This window comes from Bombus pyrosoma, linkage group LG10, assembly GCF_014825855.1.
Source record: "Bombus pyrosoma isolate SC7728 linkage group LG10, ASM1482585v1, whole genome shotgun sequence".
NCBI classification, from domain to species: domain Eukaryota; kingdom Metazoa; phylum Arthropoda; class Insecta; order Hymenoptera; family Apidae; genus Bombus; species Bombus pyrosoma.
Window position 1 is genome coordinate 11,351,118 of NC_057779.1, and position 23,428 is coordinate 11,374,545.

Sequence of the window (23,428 nt, forward strand, 5' to 3'; positions counted from 1 at the left end):
CTGGACAAAAATCATCAAGTATTATCCAATTTATATCGAGAAACTATTAATTTAGCAGACATTTTAACTTCAATTTATGAAATTTACGTACGAAAGATGAAGACAGTATAAACTCAAGAATACCGCTTCTCCAATTTACCAGCAGAATTTCCAAAGAATTATTTTCTGGACGGATCAGTATCCGAAGAAGATGAAGATTTTCTCATCTTCGCGCTCATTTTTTTCAACTTTCCCATCCCTTTTTGGACGAATCCCACTGGCACTTTCTCTTCCTTGAGGGATGCTCCTAAACGTGCTGCGAGAATATCCGACGAATGGACATTTCCTAACATGCTCCTTTGAATCTGTCCCGATAGCGTACGTATTGCATCACATCTGACACAGTATGAGAAATCAGCTATTTCGCTGGAAACCAAATTAACGTGATATTCGATGAAATTCGCCGAAGACAAAGGCCGCAGCGCGTATCATCGCTTCGTACGAAGAAAATGACGCGAAAGTCAATTATTACTGACCTCGTGGGCGTCTGTCGCTGTTGCAGCATCCCATATAAAGTTCCTAACTCTCAAGGGCAATCGCTGATACACTTCTAGGCCTCTTCCCTCTGACACATTTCAGATATTAGATTTTGAACGTCAATCAAGGCGGTTCCATCGATCGTTATAGCAGCTATATGACAGAAGCGGATTACACGGGAGTGCCACTAGTGACAGTGTGCATCGTACGCCAGCAGGGCTCGTATCGCGGACGTTTGAATTTTTTAAAGCTTAATGGAACTTGAAAATTGCGAAAGATAGGCTTGATTCACTTTGAATTTACCTTTACATTGGAGATGAAAACAATTACTTTACGCGGAAGACTAAGGATTCAATAAAAATTTATTTTTGTTGTTAAACGTTTGAAGCCTCCTACGAGGCTTATTTCAGCTACAATGAGGAGCAACTGCGATGTTTTTATTATATGTCTTGTTTAGGATAGGAATTACCATTTTTTTTTAAACAAAATTGTAGTTATGGGGTATTACCCTTCGTTGAAATCCTGGAGAGATATCACCTTGGAAATTTTATCAGTCGTCCAATTTAGAACAGTTTGATAACAATATAACAGTAAGAAAATTATTCTTTAAATCCGATCAAGTTAATTTATTCTTTTGACCAATTTGTAACAAATTTTATAACGAATTGAACAGAATTAATTTCATTCCTAATTTAGAAACATTTTATTTTCAATTTACCCGTTATATTCTTAATTTCTGTATTTACCTGCGCAGCATCGAATTTTCCGTGCATTTGTTTCAGCGCATATCAAACAGAGAAATATCGAATTTGTTAAGTATGTTATGTATTTATACTTATTGTTTGTGATTTTCACAGATACGGTCAGGATGCTGGAATATAATGAAGAAGAGGAGTATTCATGTTCCACTATAAACGGCTGTGTGGCCATAGACACACGAAAAATGAGCTGTCGAATAGAATCTGCTAATCTGAAAGTCATTTATCATGACCTTTCTTCTTCTTCTTCTTTTTATTCTCGTCGCTTAAGAAAAAGGAAAACAAATCGTTCTTGAAAACAGACGTAAACTAGATTCTTCATAGCGAGACACGTGAAGTAGTTTTCTTTTTGTAGATTGAAGGTCGACTACGTCTTTTTTAATTAATTGACGCAGCTCGTCATTTCGAACAGAAACTGTTTCTCATGATGAGCAGAACGATACGACGAAGGAACGTTTGTTCCTGATTTTCATGGCCAAGATCGATCTGTCTAAATATATCGAATATTCGTATAGTATTATAAACACGAGGAATTCTTGACAGAATTCTCGGCGAGAATGATTCAAAGATAACAATCCATTTGCATGGAAATTAATTTCCATTTAGTTTCTCGAAAGTCTACTCGCATGGTACGTACTATACGGAATAAGTGTGAAATACTATACGACGCGGCTAACAGAAACAACGTCGTAAACATCGTGCAGACGCAAAGCAATAAAATGTCGAGCGTTGATCGCGTAAGTCAAAAGGCCCGTCATTCGCTTTTGTACTGGATACATCAGATTATAATGCAATGACCTGAAGAAACATCTGCCAGGTCGAGACTTACTGTTAGAGCTGCATTGCTAACACGACAATGCATCATGCTACGTGTTCGTTTAAAGCCGTTTCGTGATCCTCATAAACGTCACAGAAGATATAATCATTTCGTTCCGGCGCACCTTAGTTTGCGAGTCGATGTAATCTTGGACATAAAAGTAACCGGAGTTTCTTAACGCCTCTGAAAAAAATCAACTATGAAATTTTCTACCACTTCGTAAACACGAATACCATCTATCGTGGAACAGCTTAATTTATACCAGTCGTGCCGAAGTACTTGAAGCTAACATCGCGTTACTCTAATTACAGATAGAAGGTTAATTTTATACAATAATTTTGTCACGTGCAAAAATCTTCCTAGAACGATATAATTTTATTTTGTCCCCTTCTTTAACCTAATAGTCTTCATTTTTTTTTCATTTTATTTCTGGTCAAAATCATCGACGAACGTAGATTCTATAATTCAGTGATCTTATCGTATTTAAAAATCTTTCTGCAATAAATACAATTTTATTTTACCTCTTCTGCGCTCTAATAGTTTTTGTTCATTCTATTTTCGGACAACGTTAGGAACGAGAATTAAATCCTTAACCTACAACTACGGGCATAGCCCGTAGTACGATGATCGGGCCAAATGTAAATATTACGGGCATAGCCCGTAGTAGATGATCGGACCAATCGTAAATATTACGGGCATCGCTCGTGGTACGTACGTACACAAGTCGTGCGAATGGCTCGAAAGCTGTACGAGCTTTTTTTACGCTTTCGGCCCAAAATTCCCGAACGTAAATAGTAGGTTAAGGGGTTAAAACTCTATAATTCAGTAATTTTATCATCTTGGAAAATCTTCCTGGAACAATAAGATTTTATTTGATCTTTCATTTAGTTTAATCATTTTTTTTGTCTATTTTATTTCCGACCAAAGTGATTAAAGAATGTGAAAACATATTGAAAAATAGGAATGTACACACATAGAGTGAACGTAATCTCTTTTAGTAAATGGTGTTCAATGATATTAATTGGATAACATCCAATTCTGAATCGATTCTTTAATTTATTTTTTCATTCGTTACGATAAATATATTTATAGACGTTCCCTCGTTTCGCAGAACTGTTACACGATAATCGATAGCATTGCAATCGGGTCAAATAACATCTATGTATCGAGACCTATAAAATAAATGCAAATGACAGCTAATAATATGGTCTTCCAAGAAACAAATATATTGGGACATGATATTACTTAATTTTTAACACCTAACCGCTGTACAGACATGGAACAAATTGTACTGAAATAGCTTTTGCGTAATAATAATTGATGATGACTCAGTGCGAAGGCATAATATTCTTATACATTGCGCAACATCGACGAGCGCGTATGATTCAGATTCTAATAAAATGGTTCACGAGATCAGAATAGTAGCGATGATTAAATAAGAAACCAGAACAATTATGCAAATCATGTTCCGCCTATATTGTCAAGCGCAAGAGAAAATCTTTAGGGCTACGAAAGACCCAGATTTAGATATATTCGGATTTGTTTCGAATTTTGCCGGAATAATCACGGTGCTAGAGACTTCTACCAATGGAAATGAAATTTCAAAATATTTCGAATAACACGTACAATTTTTATATAGAAATATCTATGGCTGAGGCAGAAGATCTCAATGTTACATTTTTGCAAAAATTAGTTAAACCCGGTGGTATTGATTTTGTAAACAGTTGTATATTCCATATAAAAAACGACAATTTCCAGTTCTATCTAGAAATGACTATGACGACATTTGTACATGCGAATGTCAACATTTTTCATGAAATAAACCTCCTACGAAAGATACCAAAGTCAACCTAAAAAGAATAAATAGCACGAGCATTAATTTTCTCTTTTTGTATCAGAAAAGAAATGTTAAACAGCTGGAACTTTCGTGTCAATGTTATTTGGAAAGGAAATACCAATACCTCAGCTTTGTAAGTACGGTAAATGACATTGCTACTTCTTGCATCAAACAACGGGAATGTAAGCTATCAGGAAGAGAAGCCTTTTGACAGATATGCCGAAGTATAGTTAACATGATGTGATGAGGATTCTGCCAATGAAGAGACTCGTGTTTCTTCGTCTGAGGTCAAGTAGCCAGAGTCCTTTAATCTTCGAAAGTCTTGCTATTGTGGTTGCGCTAGAGGGTTGAACGCGTTTCTAGTTCGCTGTTACGCTTTATGCTTCCTTTTTGTGTAGCGTTTGCTGTGAAGAGCATGTGCAGATCATCATGGAGGAGAGTTTTATTCGATACGTACCATTGTGCCATTGAACGGAGGATTTTTCACCAGACTCTCTATAAAACTGCAATGCTGGCTTTACTAGCACATCCTCAAACTTCCATTTGTACGTCCATATTAATATCATTCTGTACATAAGAATTTCGTTTTCTAGCGATAATTTTGATGTTCCACCTATCAGCCAGTTTATGCCTTCGAATTTCTGATCAATCTGACTTCCTTTTGCTTACGTGTATCTCCTCCAGCTGCAGTGCCAAGTGTCGGATCGACGTTGCTGATTCTTGCGTTGGAATAGCACATATAATAAATTCATAAAAGATATATATATAGCAAGTGTTGGAATATTTTCATGGAACCTGTGTAAGTTTCTAAACATACCGGTGGAAAGTTAATACGAAGTAGAGGCAAGGGAGAATCGCGGTCGCACGCTGCGTGGGCGTAACTCTCCCCTTTCCTTTGTTTGCGCGAGCCTAACTTCTCGGTTGCAGGTCACCAGGAACTCGGGGAAATCTCAGAAATGCGACCTTTCGAACATTTGCTCCGGCTCTCAGCTTCTCTCTCCTTCGCGTTTTCTCTCTTTCTCGATCGAGCTGCGCGCAGTTTCTCACGCCTACCCACGCACGCTGAGAGTGATGAAGCAGTCACACTTGTTGCACGTTTCCCTTCCGTTAGCACCCCGTACAATCACAATTCCAAGTATTTCGACTTGACTAATGCAATTAAGTAACATAATACGCGCCGGTCTCGATACAGTCGATCCAACTGCGTCTTAAATATTATGGTCGCTCCCTCTGGCGATTATTTGAGAAGAGCGAGTAACAAATTAATGAAACACGTGGACTGGGAATTTATTTGCCTTAATACGAAAATTTATTTCACCCGTCAAATGAAGCAATTGCTTTATTTTGAATATTTTCTATATTTTTTAATTTCTCACGAATGCGTAAGAATGCAAAGTCAAATTACATGTGCTTTCAGAGAAGAAAAAATAAGATACAGCGTCATATTTCGTTTTAGGCATTCAGCCGATACTGACATAGACTTTTCCTCTTATTCAGTTGAATTCGATTCATGTTTAGCGTGCATATTGCAAGCGTATTTATTAATTATTAATGCAAACTTTTGATATGAATTATTAACTATTATCAGTATCAATAAATAGCAAAGAAAGATCTTTAAAATGTAAAGATGTGAAGGTCCGCTGCTACGACAAACAGGAATGCAGGGTATTTACAATAAATAACAAAAAATGTATAAAGAAGAAAGTGCTTGGGTACTTCCTTTTAACTTTAGTAAATAAAAAACTACCTCTACACCTGTTTTATTACATTCCTTATTACATATTTCAATTATATGTAATTATATATTATAAGACCGACGTAGGAAACTACAAGTAATTTCTCTGAAAAATATGAATAATAATAATAATAATATATATATATAAGATTTTTCATATATTTTTCAAACATTTGGAGAATATATTAGAAATGGAACGAAAAGATATTTGCCATGTAGAACGTTATTTTATATAGCAATCAGAATCCAGCAAATGGAGATAGACAAATAACAGAAAGGATTGTAAAGTAATGACTGGAGAAAATGTGAAATATTTATGCTATTTACACCGAGTGTATTATTCACGCTACTTACACAAGTTATAAATATCTGTCAATTATTCACTGGATACATTTGTAGCTACTTTGTCCGAAAGAATTAAAAACGCATGTGATGGTAATAATTTCTCACGACAGATCCTTGAGCTATTTAAACGATCTTCTCTGGAATCTCCTCTTTCTCCTATAGCCCGGCTTGCTTTGCATCGCCGTGCAATTCCATCGGTTGTTACTCCGTAAATACCCCGCGTTCCTCCGATTCCATGAATTATGTAATTAGTATCTAACTCAAAATATGTCGGCTAAGAATGAACCTACGAACATTTCGTTCTTCTTCGTATAAATTTGGAACAAGATCTCGCGGCAGGTTTCTTCCTGATGAATCAATACTTCGGTTGACATGGATTGACAGCCGCATTTTTCTCGAACCGAACCAACTTCTATCAACCTCATCAAGTTGAAATACCGCGATAAACATTTATTCAACACGACATAGTACCACGCCAGAAAAATTTACTTATAATTCTCAATAAAAATTGATTGTAAGATTCATCCAAATAAAAAAAAAAAAAAAAGAAAAAACGGAAAAGTAGTAATAGTCCATAGTCCATAGTCCATAGTCGACGTTTGTTGATGAAACATGTGAGTCGACATTTTTAATTTCCTTTTATTTTGAAGACGGGGAACGTAAATCGGCGTTTCTTATTTCACTTGATTTAACATGTTTTCCAAAATTAGACAGAAATTAGACAAACTGCGTAAGATTAATTTCACGGTATTACGGTCAACAATTTTTATGCTTATTTTACGTAATATCATTAATATCCTTGTCGAATATCGCATACGAATTTATATTTATAAGTAATAATATAATCGGATTTATATCGGCAAGGCTTTTATTATTTTATAACGTGTCAAAACTTCCTTATAAACTTTCATTTATTATATCAAAGAAAAACGAGAACTGTGCATCTATCGTACAGTAAAACAGGAAAAGAGCAGAACAAATTGAAAAATATTTGAGTTGAAACAGCTATATATTTTATCCGCATTTTGTTCGCGTTTATTAATTGTTGAAAATTGACGTTCCATTTATTTAGAGAAACTTAAAAACATTCTAACGAATGCATAGAAAGAATATATTTTGGCATAATTAGCTCATCTATAACCTATTAGATCGTCTGAGAAGTTTCTTTCGTTTTACAAGGAAATAATGGATGCACATTTTCCGTTTTATATTATTCTATCGAATCACGTATGATCCATTTTGTTCTCTCAAGATGAAAATTACAACGTTCGGCAGATTAGTTTTCATGTTTGTATAAAGATGCGTCGTTGTAAAACACGTGTCTGTAAAGGAAAGACACTTTCCGGACAACCTAATATTAAGTTCCGAAAAGTTTCTTTCGTTTTATGAGGAAATAATAGACGCACAACGTTTTTAGTTTTATATTATTTCGTCGAATTACGTACGATCCATTTTCTTCTGTTGAGATAAGCATCGCGACATTTCACGGACTTGGTTTCACGTTTGTACGAAGGTGCATTGTTGTAAAAGACACGTTTGCGAAAGAAAGACAACGTTTTTCGGACAACCTAATATAAGAAACAACGTGTATCTGTTTCCTACAGGCGACGTATAATAGATATAGCTTTTTGTTAAAAGTAATATTATAATCTTGCGCGAATTTTTATAAATTTCTAGAACCAACGCAAATGTTTAAAATAATTTCTCGCACTATAGCTTCTTTGTTAAAAGTAATATTATAATCTTGCGCGAATTTGTATAAATTTCTAGAACCAACGCAAATGTTTAAAATAATTTCTCGCACTATAGCTTCTTTGTTAAAAGTAATATTATAATCTTGCACGAATTTGTATAAATTTCTAGAACCAACGCGAATGTTTAAAATAATTCCCTCCACTTAATCGATCTTTTGTACGTCAACATTCGTTCATGATACACAGTTTGTAATAGTATACAATATAATAAGTTTATAGCATCGTTTGTAAATAAAATTAAAATTTATCACTTTAAAATATAGTTATTTTCTTTCGTATCTATCGTATTTTGTATCTATTTTGTAAAACTTGTACTAATAATACCGTAGATACCCTGTGTCTCACGCTTCTGTTTCTTTTATTAAAAATACTTAATCTTATTTTTACTATTACGATGTTATTAAACAGTGAATAGATGCAAAAGAATATGAAAACAAGGCTATACTATGTCGTAATCAATATTCGTATTTCTGCACTAAAATATATTAAAACCGAGCATGATCTCTTCCCTGCGCTATATTACAACAAAATTTACTTCGGAAATTAAATTCTCCATTATACAACTTAATATCTAAAATGTTATTCGTATACCTATATACGTATATACATATTATATTATATATAATATATATAAATTCTACACTTAAATTTTACAACGAGGAATTATTTATTTACAGATGCTGTTACACATTATATATTTTTATAAGATGAATATTAAATAATAATACAATCCAATAATAATATTAAACAATTTTTCTCACTTTTCTCGACGCCAAATCTTTGATAACATTATCAAAATCGATTGAATTTGTTACTTCACTTTCTATTGACGGAGTAGCCAGAGTTGAAAATCTCTCTTGGCTTATCTATGATCGCAGATAATTTTCGTAGACTATGGGGCCCCTCAAAACGCGGGGTCGTGTTCCGACGAACGCGCTGATCCTGTCTTGCGCCGACCCTGCATGCCACGCGAATGAGAATAAAAGACGAAAACGACGTAAAACTATTTAATTTACCGCCGATTAAATGCAGTCCCGTTATTCGATTGCCTTATTTTACTCATCGATTGTGGGAGCATAACTTCCCTGTTAAATGATCAATGTATCGATTGCAACGTACTCTCGCAAGACACGGCGCAAAAATCGGTTTGATACGCTTCTCCGCCGATCATAATTAATCAAAAAAAAAAAAAAAATAATAATAATAATAATAGTAACTGGACGCAGACGGTCGTGAGAAACGTTTAAAGATACATCTTCGTTAGCAAAGCTATCGATCGGTCTGCTTACGCGTGCATCGTCGTTATCGGTCTGTCTGGCAACCTATTGGAGAATAGTCGGCGATTGATACACGCTGTCAATGGTATTGACGACGCAGCTTTATACGCTGATAACGATGTCTTTATGTATGTATCTTGTACGGACTTGTGAAATGCCAAAGTGCACTTGAAATTACAGTCTGAGAAATTCGCTGGATCGACGAGCTGTAAAATCTAAGGCCTTAAATTGATAGAACGTGCCTATATATATGTGTAACTGTGTAACATTTCGGACATTTCGACTACCGACAATGTCAGGCGTTTGATTAATCGCACGCCCATCCCAAGCAAATGATTCTTATCGCTTTTCAGAAACAAATGATTCACGTTCCGGTTGCATTTAGAAGTATTCAAACAGCGATACGCTGTAACATGACATCGATACGTTCGATTGCCTCTATGCACGTACAATGTACACCTCTGTCCCGCCAAATTAATTTTACGCTTCAATTCAAGCGACTACTGATAAATCTTAGTCAGTATATATCTACAGTGCTGTAAACGTAATCTTATCATTGACTGTAAGAAAATGTGCTGATTATTCAGAAAGCTGGCGCGTTCTCAATTTCGATTATTTTTAAATACGACGTTGAAATCAACATTTTGAACAACATTTCATGTCACAATTACGTCAATTCATTTTAATGCAATTACTGTCCATGTTTTAACGTTCAAATATTTTTAAGAAATATAGTATAATTGTCACTCTTCCACACAGATTTCCAAACTTCCTGTAAATCCAAGATTCGCGACCTTAAGATACCCACAGTTAAAGAAGAAATATCTGAATTCAGTAGTAGATATAACATAAGAATTAACAACCACCAAAACCTAATTAAAACTAATTACTCAATTACTTGACACGACGGATCAGATGCGCAGGCTAAGAAGACATTACCCTTCAGATCTAAGCATTAGATTCAGCTAGAATCAAACATACTAATAATAATAGACTTATAATTCTCAATGAGAATTGATCGTAAACTGCTTTCAAATAAATAAAAAAATAAAAAAATTCAAGATAAGAAACATTGAAAACCATTTTTGACGATTTCAAACGATACATTTTTTATGTCTTCGTGAATACTTAACATTCAGCCATGTTAAAGAACCCCCTTTGACTCAAACTTCTAAAAATATCAAACTTTGTTTAGCATAGTGTTCTCCATTTGCAAAGGTCATGTGATAAATAGCAATGACGTTAAACTTGTCAAATGTAATCTTCCTCGTATATTTTGTACCCAATCTACTAATATAAATGAAACGAAGAAAAATGTGCATGTAGGCGATTGTCTACAGTATGAAAAATGTTACGACAATAAACATTGCAGGAAAACATGTGTTTCAAATCTGTACAAATGTAGAACCCAGGAAAAATCGGTAGAAGAATGGTATGGTGCAAATATCACATGTATATTTAAAATGTACACTGCATGAAATTTATGGTACATTGAAAACTTTCACGAACATGAAATTTATGAAACAATGAACTTTTATTGCTTTAAATTACGCGCATAATTCATCCCACAGAATGAATATAAAAGCTGCAACATGTATTCTATAACATGTTCTAATTATTATTTCGTTTCTACCATTTACGTTCTATACTTTGTGAAAAAATCATGCATATAGCCATAATAATTTACGTCATTTTATATCGGAAGTAACTATTTTTCTATCTTCAATATCTTTCTGCAAATACCTTCCATATTGAACATTTCACGCAGTTGCAGGAAATTATAATTCGCATAGAAAATATAGAAAATAATATGGACATCAATCCCAATGCGGTAATGAAGCAATCAAACGAGTTATCTTGGCAGAAGAAAACCCACAAAAAGGTTTTATCACGAGTTAACTAGAACTGATTCCGATCTTCGCGTATCTTGATCCCAGAGATATCGCGGTACAATAATCGACAAGGTAATAATTTCTCGCACGATAATGATCGTGCGATTAAACGAACTTTGAGTTTCACTGTGAAATTTCGATTATTCGTTTGCACAGCCAATATTTTGAAGGAGAGCATGTATATTTTTTCATTAAATGACATGGAACCAGTCTCGTTACGCTTCACACGTACTTCGTGAATCGCGAAAGAAGATAAAAGACGATTGACATTTCGGGGAGAAACTTTGCAAGATAAATAGCTAGATGGTAAAGAATTGAAAGAAAAATTTGTAAATTTATGTACAGGATATAATTTATACCGCATCGGTACAGTTTTACAGAGCGTTGGAAGAGGCAAACGACGCGATGCTCGGTTCCCATGATTTTCAGCGAAGTTACTCGCCACATTCACCGCAAGAAGATCATATTATTCGATTTAGTCTGATGATATATGTCACGTTAGCTATCGATGAAACCACTAACCAATGACTATTCGAAACAATACGCTGCTATGCGGTGCACCTTGTGTTCAACCGCAAAAATTCACGTTACCAGGAACGACGGCAGATAGCAGCCTTTGCGTTACATTATCGTTACACTTTCATCTTTCAAGCACAGCGTTCAGGCAAAATCCATCGATAACAGGCTGGGATAAAGCCGAATGCGATATCGTACTTTCGTTTCCGCGTGTCGTGCAATACAGGTGCAAGATATCAAGGGGGATGATTGCATAATAAACGTGCGTCACGTGGGCGCTAACATTTGCACGTGGCCGACGTTCAGAGAAGCTGATTACTCCGGCTATTGAAATTACTCGCGCGTTAATTGCTTCGTTCGGTACCTACGTAATTAAATCGATTCGATTTGCGCGTTTGCGACCGATCAGTTTGTTAAGTCTTTAATCGCCAGCGACGATATAAGCACCGATGAATTTAATGAAATCGTTACGTTTATTCGAGGCATTGAAATTCCCTCGTTCTTTTTCTTCTTTTTTTCTTTCTTTTTTTTGTAACTGGTCGTGATAATCGTTATAATTAGACTGTGGACTTTTGTGTATTTGTGGGAAATTTAAAAGAGCAAAAATATACAGCAGGCACGTAATTAGCATCCGTCACTGAGTGTTTAGCAACTGATAGACATTTTCGCGTAGGTTCTGTTTCTTTATTCGTCTGCGTAAAAATATGGATCTGCATAAACGAGCATAGTCTAGACATAATAATCGATTCTTTGTTTAATAACTAGCTTTAAATAATGTAGCGCATTGAACAACTTGTAATAGTATTTTAAATGCGAGTAAAGTGATATGAATATTAGACTTCACAGTAGGCAATGTTAAAGTCGAATAAGATTTATGTAACTTAGATACATAATTTTGACTAAATTATATGATAATCGATGAGTATAGTAATATAATATAATAATTTATTAATTATATTATATCGTATTATATTTATTGTATAAAATATTATTTTACAATATTATTTTTAATATATAAATTGAAATATAATTATTATACAAAATAAGTTAATTATATTATATAATATAATAATTAATTGGATACGCGAGTACGTTGGAATACGAGCATAAAACATTTATAATTTACTATTATTCTTTATAACATTTAACGTCTGTTGTCTTTAACCCGCCAAAGGCGTTGGGATAACGCAACATTTAATTTCCAATCTTTTTCAATCGATTTGTATTATCGAATTCTGTTCTCTCATTACTATGTCTATGGAAAGGTTCCGAGAATTTTTTTTCGTCACCATTTCCGTCACTTAGATTCTACGATTTTATAACATTTAAAGAAATTGATATGTTTGTAACGGTATGATAAATTATTATTGCTCAGTGCCTGGTAGGTCAATATAAAATTCTCAAACCTATTGGTAGATCAATTTCTTTTAAATTAAGCTCCAATATCGCGTCATCTACGAGGTTATTAATGATACGACGGAGGTGCGGCGTGATACTTTATAATTTGTACTACGCTATCCTGTTGAATAACTCGCTGTTCTCGGTAAATCTTAACAAATGCTTTTTTCATCCGCCAAATTATCCTTGAGAATGGGCTTCGATGTTCGATATAAAAACAGCACTTTACTATCGAAAACACCGATATTTCATTTTAAGGGCGAGGAATTTCATTTCGCCTGAACAATTTCGCCCCTACAACGAATAAAAAGCCTTAAACGATACATGTCACTATTACACCGTAACAGAGGTTGTTCCTTCGTAAATAACTCAACTAAAAGAGAACCCACGATTCACCTATGGCAATGGAAATAAATTTCGTTCAGCGGCGTAGCAGCGAGAACCAGGCTGCCAGCAAATTAAAGACTTACGAAACGCGAGCAAAAACGCGAAAGCAAATATTCACCGCGTTCCTCTTGCCAATCGTAAAATAGTATATCGGCGTATAGGCAGCGTCAAGCGAGAGAACGGCAGCGCAACTGCAAGCATGCTGCATGCGCACTCTTGTAAACATGGGCGACCATGCATACTGGCAACTTTCACTGAACATTATTAGACGCGGCGGAATGCGACTACCGTAAACCCAGTGCAGTGAAGTAAGTTGGCCGACAGGTACCCTTGAACGTTCTTTCACAATTCCGAGTATGTCAATTAATAGATGTTATGTAACGGACAAGTGCAGAATCACGTCATTTTCTTCGAATATTTTCGATGATCAAGACGATCTGAAACTCGTGCTCTGAAAATTTAATTCTATCCGTTAGCTGAGTTATTCTTGTGGTTTTCGACACAATTGTGTATTTGTAATGCTAAGAAGATATCTCGAGTTTGAGCAAAATATGAGCATGCGCGATTCCTCGCTCAATTTTCTAGATATTAAACGTTTTCTTAAGATATTGCAAATCTTTTGCTTCTGAAATGAATTAAAGCATGAAAATTCGAGAATCATAGCGGCGTTAAGTTTTCCATCTTCGATGTAATTTTATTGTATTTCTTTAACATCAAAATGTATCTCAAGTTCGAGCAAAATATGAGCAAAATCATTACTGGCATGCGCGATTCCGCGCTCAATTCCGTATTGAGCATTTTTTTAAAGGAAGTAAATAATCTTTTTCGTTACTAAAATCAGAGTTCGGGATCTCAGATGTTTTATATAACATTGTAATAATTTTATGACAGGTACATTATATAAATCGATCACATCTACGTATATCTGTATATGTACTACATAATAAATATGTAGCAAACATTGATTAATTACTCTTGATTATTAAAATATATTACGTAGCATGTAGAATTAGTGTTTAAAAAAGATGTAAAAATAGACTTATTAAGAAAAGTTAGTTTTCGAGATAAGGTAAAGTAGGTACTTTAAATGTCCGTACTTGTACAGGAAATGCTATCATTATAATCTACAATATTAGGGCTAACATACATATTCATATAATATGTACTTATCGTTATCTTTATCACTTTCTTCCATTCCTATTCATAGTTGCTTCATTATTAATTCATTATTTCGTTCTGGCAAGTGAAATAATTTATTTGCATATATTAGTGAATATTTATAGATATTATAAATATCGTAAATTTATTCTATCTGATGATATTTCTATAATATTGTATACATGTCTCTACACATATACGAAGATTACAGAAAGAAACATAATAAGCATATTTTTCATCTTTGTATTTTAATATCATTTTAATACTAAAAAAAAATATTTCAGCATAAAACACACAGCCAAAAATGGAAATAATCTGTCAGGTTCAAAAACATAGTTGACGAAATTTTGCGAAGCCTAAGATACAACTGTTAAGCAAGCAATCTTTTTGATAGTATGCCAAGCAATGTTTTTAGAATTAGAAAAGAAAATAGGGAAATATAAGTTCGATCAAAATCAAACGAAACGACAATTTTGGTTTGCGCGGGATTAATTGAGTTTGAAAATAGTTCCCCTGTAAAGAATGGGAAATGAGGTTCTCGAGAAAGAAATTTGCTGCATTAAAACTCGTTAAAATAGCCCGCATAACGAAAGATTGAAGCTAACAAACGCAAGATATTTCGAAAATCTGTCTATGATCAGGTGTTTGCGTTGGAAGATCAGATTCTTGGACGAGCGTGCACGAGACACTATCAAAGTTGCAAAACACGTACTATCGATTGAACTGGAGCATAACTCGCACAAAGGAAGGAAAAGAAGTATTATATAACCGGGTCCTTTCTCGATCTCTCGTTTAAAAAAGGAAAAAGTACGAAGCGATGCGCCCGCAGCGGGATGGCCCAACATAACCATCTCTTTCGGAACAAAGTCTTTGAGTTTATCCGTACGAACGTAAATCGTCTTACGACGTGGAGCGGATATGTCGCATGAAAGATCAGCGAGGAATTCCGCATACAGAACAGATACGGATATACTCGGTATTCCGAGGATCAGCTTCAGCTGAACTCGGTGTTAGTCAAATATCGATTACTCCGGCAGATAGCGAAATATTTTTAAGAGTATTCGACAATTTGACATTATAATTTTCACACTGTTTTCTCAATTATGCACCGCCGTTGAATTAGTACAACGCTTCGTTTGCAACTTCTTGTCAGTCGATTCGCTTAATTTACTTTATAATTAATTTGTCGATGGAAAATTGTATTTTTACAATTCCAAGATATATCGAATGATGAGAGTCGTCTCGATATTTTATGCGTACAGGTTTTCATCATTTCTTTGAAAATAATATAAGAAATGTACAGGGTGTTCCATCTAACTATCATATTGGTTCACTCTCTTGCTTGTGATGATAGAAAAAATGTTTCAAACACCTAACTCACCTTGCGATGGAATTAAAAAACCCTCCAAAGGTGACATTAAAATTTGACAGAGTTAGGTGGAACACCCTCTATATGCAAATGAAATTTTTTCACGTTCTTAATTTAATTCTTCTAGTTCTTTAATCTAATTCCTGCTTTTAAAACCATAGTCACTGGTATGGTTTTTGTATTGGATGAACCTTATAAATGTATCGAGTTTCGAAAGCCAATAGACATGAATTTTGTAGCCAAAGATATTTGTGTTCCACGCTAGCGACAAGGACTCGGAGAATCGGCGATTATTTTAATTCATCGGATAAGAAATGTATGAAACATTTCGTTCTAGAGAAACTTATTAATCTTTTAATTACAGTGTACGATGAGATTCGGAAATTGAAAACATAAAATACAAATGTACATTAATATAATCTGTTAACGTACGTATGACATAGTAACTTTTGTGTCAATGTTTCTTCTTCCACATAAGTCCTACGATGTTACGAAATTAGAAGAAGTGGAAATATTTGTAACGCTATGATAAAATATATTTAGTTCTATATCGTACAAAGATTTTTATATCTCGTAATTATAATAAATATATTTAATACATTTATATATATTCGATATACAAATATATTTTATATCGCATATAGCGGACTTTTGCAAAATATCTATTACTCCAATACATTTTTTCTACTTAGACAGAACAATTCACAATTAAACAATTAAATTATATGCATCCGGAATTTGGTCCTTAACACTTTGACTGCCACGATGGCCACATAGATCGGTCACGGTTTCTCCTGTGACGCCACGGTGGTCATTGGTGACTTGAACTTCTTACGATTGTAAAAATTGAATGAAACTTGACAGTTAGGGCATTTTGAATATAATCGATAAACAGAAGATGCTTTGAAATAAAAAGTGCCCCATTGAACGATTAAACATTTTTATTAGAACACCAATAAAAAAAAAAAGAGAACAAATCTTGCGTTTGCACGCATATCTTTGAGGGATAATCTACGAATATTATTATAAACGCAGCTTAGAAAATAATCGTAAATGCTGCTTTATAATCGTATAATTGAAGTTAGAAGTGTGAACTTACCTTACTATTACATATAGAATGAGCAAATACCGTTTACTAATATCTTCTACGCGTTTCAACAATATATTCTGGTCGTTTTGCTTACGACGAAATAACGAACGCTAATGGTTTGTTGAAATAAACGAAGCCTTGTTGTAATATGTCGCTATCGACTGTTACCAAGGCGTCACGGTGGTCACCCGTGACCGCCAATAAGATGAACGGTCCATTGGGGAAGAGTGTTGTCTTACATCGTCGATTTATTATTATTTTACCATTATATGCTTTGAATAATAAAAATACTCCCGTGGCGTCCTCAGCGAAACATGTGATTTCGGCGTGGCAATCAAAGTTGACAGTTCTAAATTATATAACAACGCGGAAATTATTTATAAACTATGTATAATAAAATTCATTCGTACGAAACTTAATCTGAACAATATCAGTTGCGAAAGATTTCTGTCTGCGGCTGTAATTAGTCGACGTACTGTTTATGCTCGATAATAATATTCCAGCGAGGAATTTGCAACGCGAGAAAAATACTTATCTTCAGAGCGTATTTTATGCTGTGAAGTTTCTAACGCGACTTTTCGACACCAACGCGAGAAGTTTAAGATCCTACGTGAAATCGATGTAAAATGTGCTTATGTAGAATGCTTAGAAATAAAGGCGCATCATACACGGGATTAAACGTACCATATGCGGCATTAGTATCGAAGCAAACCGACACGCAAGCACCGCTTCCTGAAACTATTACCGTGCATGTCTTCCATCGTAATTCCATAGTACGAACTTATAACCTAGCGTATACTCAAAGCTACATTATGGCGCGAACAAAAAATGTAACTTGATTAACATGTTAGTCTTTACGATGTACTAAGCCGCCTTTAACTGCAGCAGTTGATCGTTGCGTTGCGATGGAGCGAAAAATAACACTGCTAAACGCTGCTCGATTAACTAATGTTCCAATTAACCTTCGGCTCACGGAGGATACGGCAAAACTGGTTAATTAGAGAAATACGAACAGGCGAGATACAGTGATGGACAAAAGAAAGTTTATTAAATAAGAAATATGGCAATGCATCGTAACCTTGTTTAATGGATTTATATTCCATAAGAAATGAATATGCTTGAATAAGGTAGATTAAGTTGATTATAATAAGAACCAGAGAAATAAATGTTAAAGCGTTAAAGAAAAATCCTGTTGTCGTATTTTAAAGATTTTATACTATGGTCGCTAGTCTGATGGGTGGAAGTTGTTCAAGGCCAAAATATATACATACATGTAATAAATAAATTAATTAATAATATACCACAGAATAAAAATAAACAATTTTTAGTACAAAAATGACTAAGATTCATAATATATCAGTTTCTTTCATTCGTCGTTATAGATGATACGTGGATTCAGATTACAATTTTTCGTTTAAACGTTCATTTCTGAGAAAGGTTGAGATCTACGTATTCAAGAATTCAAATTATAATTTTAGATTCTATCCGGCTTCCCTCAAAGTAATCTTGCCTACCACACGAAAAATTTTGAAAAATTCATTTCAAAATGCGATAGTTTTGTAGTAAAAAAAAAAAAGAAAAAGAGAACAGATTTATGAAAAAAATATTTTACATATCCATCATACGATTATTCCACTTACGTGTGTCTGTGTAATATAGCATAATGTCTGTGAGTAATTTGCAATTTGTTGTGTAAGTAATATCGTAACGCAGAAAGTAAAACTACAATTTATATTTGAAAGATACGTCGCCATTAGTTTGATACTTAAAATCCCCATAAAAGCGATGTGCAAACTCATATAATATAATAACCACGTAGCTATATTTAACATGTAAATAAATTGTCTTATAATAGAAACGCGCAACGATATTTTAATAAGATGAGAAAATATGTAGATGGACATTAACATCTTAATCTTATGCTGTCATAAATCTTTTATGATTGACTTTTGACACGGAACAAACGCAAAGGAAAGTCTACAGATATACCTCGTCTCTCGTTTAATCTCCATTTGCTTAATACCAGGATTACGGTGGAACAAATTGCGATGTTCTCGAAAGCGAATAAGCATTGATATTAGCGGAATCTCTATCGCAAGAACTTCATGTGAAAAATGGAATAACTCGCTAAACAAAATGTTAACGGTCGTTGATACAACCGCAAATCGACTTTTTCGCTTCACATCCGCCTGCTCTGAACGAATAAATGGAAATTATAATACGTACATTCCAAGAATCTCGAGTAATATTTTACCAGTAAGTAGATCAGTCAAAAAATCCTCTTGATTCCGCTACGATTCTCGAATTTTTATGTTCCAATCTCGCTCCAATTCTAGCAAACAAGAAGGATTTTTCTCATTTTTTAACATCTTTGATCATCTAAGATATAATATTTTTTTCATATTCCCTTCAATCTGTAGCTACTTATTAACGTTATGAAAACGTAATTGGGTCAAAAATGGTCAAAAGAATGAAGCAGGGTTAAATTTCGGGATATCGTGTGTTTTAAATTTCAATAGTCGAATGCTTTAGGACATTCAAAAGCCAATCGAGATGCATTTATTTGAGCAATGATAATATTCCAGATCCTTACGCAACGAGAGCTTGTTCCATTTGGCAAAATTTATAATTCTTCGACGTCTCTAGACCTCATCCTCCGACTGACGTAATAAGATGAGACAATAATTCACAAGAGACATAGCAAGTCACTCACTTAACGATGCTTTAGGAAAGGATATATAAAATATAACTACGTTCGATGAGTAAAATTACTGCAACAATATTATAATTGTATCGTGTAAATATAACACGATTTGCGTACATTAATTAGAACGTAACGATTATATTGTAGTTTCCCGTTGACCAATATTACATTTGCCTGCATTAAATTATTACAATTATGATTAACCTTTATGTTACGATTATTATTGTATGATATCGAATATCACGTACGGTGTTCTAGGTTCCTTTGGCCAAACTTTGTCAAAATACTCTACGATTTTAAATAAAAGAAAAATGTTATAGCAAACGCACGAAATACGAAGGCAGTGATGATAGACGTGCGGTTACTCTGCTATAAGATAGGATCAGGTTCACAGTAAAGACCCAGTCATTAGGTATTTTAAAATGTTCATCATTTTTGTCGACATAAAGCTAATTGCGGTACGAAATTGAATTTGAATCGAATATCATTTCTCTAAAGGTCTCGACAGCTTCCTTTTAAGTTATTCATACATAAAGGCGAGAATGGCGTAAAATCGGAGGCGATATCGAAGTGCAAAACATCGTCATAACTGTTTAGTAAAGCTTCAAACAAATTATAACGTTCGTTTCTCGTTTATATCCACGGAATAGCCTGATAAGGTTTGCAAAGATCCGGAACACTCTGTATTTCGTAATTGTTACGTAAGTTTTATTTCTATTTAATGAAACGATATACGTACGGTGGAATAAAAGCGCGATAAGAAACTGAAAATGTCAGGAGCGAGGAGGCGTCGGCTAGAAGTCGCCAACTGCCACTACGATACGAAAGGAAAAGATCTCGACTTGCATTGATATTATATTGCAGCCCAATTAGCGATAAATTATCCAATTTCAGAGCCAGTTCCACCCGACGAGGATCAAATTTTGTTAGATCAAATGACCGTAAGTATTCAAAAACGTGGTTACGTGTCTGCGGCGGTTTGTGAAATCAATCTTACCAGCGATGGAAAATCATGTTGCAAGCCACGAGTTGCCAACTGAATCGAACTTTCCACGATGAATTACGATACGAGATTACCTAACGCAACATTTCTGGTTTCACGAGTCGCCCGTTGATTCTGCCAACGGGGCAAAGTGACGGCAATTAATACGTACTCCCATCGGCAACACGTTTATTGCTGCGATGCACGAGCCTCGCGGAAATCTCGAATCTCGATAAGATTCGAGGAACAAGTAAACGCTATAGAATTTCTTCCGCGGCCGCCATAAATCTTTCGGCCGCGAGGTGTTTCCTCGGAGATAGCTGAAGATCGGCCGCGTAACCGGGGTAGAACGAAAGACGAAGAGCGGAGGGATGCGGTCGCTGAGAGTCGAAGAAAGCGAGAAGCGATGGAAAAGGAAAGAAAGACGAGGAAGCGAGTTGGTTGAAAGCAGCGGCTGACATCGTAGAGAAACATTAAGACAAAAGGTCGTTACAGGGTTGCTATTGCCTCTACTTTCCTCAGTCTCTTGCACCGTTTGCTATCTCGTGCACTTCCGCTCACAACGCTCGCCACTCGCTAAACGGTTAATTAGTAATTGCACGAGAGGGCTATTTTTCTCTTTGCACGAACACCGCTACGGTTACCCGTTTCTTTTCTTCTTTAACAGTTGCGACATATACTGCTAGACGGGCTACAAATAATCCCAGTTCTTCGGCAACGAACTCTCTGTAACGATCGAACTTAATCGCTTACAATGTCCGTTGTACACCAAGTACAATTATTATTAAGCGATAGTAATTCATAAATCTTGATACTTTTATCGAAACAGAAGATACGCTCGGAAAGATTATATCGAACTGAAACAATATATCTAATTGGGAGATATTCTAACACTCTTCTGTTAGGAAAGTATCTTCTTCTTTAAGAATTATTTAATTCCAAATGATAGATTGTAAGAATATATTCGATATCATGTTAATTACCTTATCAATTTGATAAAGCAAAATCAATTTCTTTTATCTATATTCGCAGTGGAATCCGGTCGACAAATTTTAATCGATTTCGATTCATATCATTATTCGTGTTATTATTAAATGTTTGTTCGTGTACAATTTGGCTATACAATTATAATTACAACTTTGATCCAGATAGAGTTTAAGGACTTTATAGGAATACAATCGATCAATCGTCTCTTTCGATAAATTGGATTAATCGTTACATTTTATGAGGTCAGCCGAGTACATTGACATACATATGTCAACGAACATACAAACAACAGTTTATATATATGTACTATCGTATTACTTAATTAATTGAAATCTAACATTAGATTGTAGCATATACTTGTGCTGTTTTCTTCGTTTCTAAACGAAGACAAAAACAGGACGAATTTATGTTACAGTTCTATCTTCAAAAAAGAAAAAGATCTCCATTGTTCTTCCCAACTTATTCCATTAAAAACTCCCATTTTAAGCAATAATTTCACAGTAAATATTCTCTCGTTTCGTATGAATTTCAAATGCGTTCTCCTTCGAGTCCTAAAGAATTGCCAAACCATCGTCTAGCGTAACTTCATTCTTCTGCCGACCAATTTCTCGATCCTCGCTTTGATAACCGACTGGGCCAATTAAAACGCGGAAATCGCAGTCATATTTAGAAAATTAATTAATCCGTTTGAAATGTCGTTAGGTGGTGAAACGAGATTCAAGCTCTCGCGGTTCTTTCTCACGGCGGGGGGAAAAAAACGACGTCATCCAGCTGCGAGTTGAAGATGTTCCGAGTCACCGTAGCGCCGGCAGCAACTGCTGACTCGAAGCTTGCTCGCCTTTATGGACCAACTCAGCTAATCCACGAAGGTCCGAGTTTTTCTCGCGCCGTCGACGAGTCGATTGAAGAAAGAAGTGGAGTACCGATGGACTCGGCGACAAGTAAGGACGAGTTTGTTAAACGACTTCGAAAGACAATTGCCGAGGCTTTCGAATCGTCCGCTTCGTTTCGATCGATCCTCGTGGGTCGTGTTTGACGCGGAAAAACTCTTAGGTCGAGACTCCTCGGTTCAGTTTCCGCTTTCAACTGGGAATTTCCTTCCTTCAATCTTCTGCAACACGAGACCGTCGATCGATAATCTCCAACAGATCTAATGCTCTCAGGGTAGCCTACTTTTTTTCTACCCTGTGCGATCTATTCTCCGTTGTAACTTGCTATTTTTGAATCACGCTGAACGAGCTTGTTTGTCGAATTCAATTATCAATTAACGTTAAGCCTGGCTCTCGCCTATTTTTGAACTGATGCTGTTTTCTTAAGTTAAAAGATAGTTGATGCTCGAGTGCAATATAAAAACATTGTTACTGGTACGCGTAAATTTTCCTCTCGATTTTATATTCAACGTTCCCTTAAAACGCTACAAATCTTTCTTGTTTCTTTCTCGTTAGACTGTTGAATTATTAAAATTCGAGGATCGTAGCGGCATCAAAACGTAGACTATTACACCAAAGGTGGACAGTACACCGTCGTCCACGAAGATTAACCAAAAAGAAATTTAAATAATTATTATTAACAACAGCTGATTGTCACTGAGAATAGATGGATGAATGAATCGACGAACGAGAAGATTAATAATCAAAAGCAGTATTTACCGTCAGTATCTTCTCATTGTGGAATCAAGAGCTGTATATTATAGAAAATTGAAATTGCTTATATAAGACCTTATCTACGGTACATTAAAATGAACGCGATTTGTCCAAGTATCAAACAGTTTTGAGTATTACTGATAGTCTGTCAATCCTTCGCTATCTTATCTATAGCTCGACAAGCAGACGAGCTGAGTATATTGATCTCCATAAATATAAAAGCTGCTTCATAATGCTTGACGCTTATAGATGCCAATCTTTTT

The 23,428-nt window shown here is 35.0% G+C and overlaps 1 protein-coding gene and 1 long non-coding RNA gene across 6 annotated transcripts in view; both read right to left on the reverse strand.

The window, feature by feature from the left end:
* LOC122571660 (CCR4-NOT transcription complex subunit 6-like) overlaps positions 1-23,428 on the reverse strand; it is a 925,145-nt gene that overhangs the window by 549,515 nt on the left and 352,202 nt on the right. The gene's annotated exons all lie outside the window — the stretch shown is intronic.
* LOC122571667 lies at positions 98-5,586 on the reverse strand. Of its 2 annotated transcripts, none has more exons than XR_006318154.1 (3): positions 4,746-5,586; positions 4,053-4,647; positions 98-3,941 (listed from the first exon to the last, which is right to left on the reverse strand). It is a non-coding gene; the product is annotated as an uncharacterized LOC122571667 (long non-coding RNA). The 2 variants fall into 2 exon arrangements; XR_006318155.1 differs by having other exon boundaries at positions 98-405; positions 516-3,941; positions 4,053-5,586.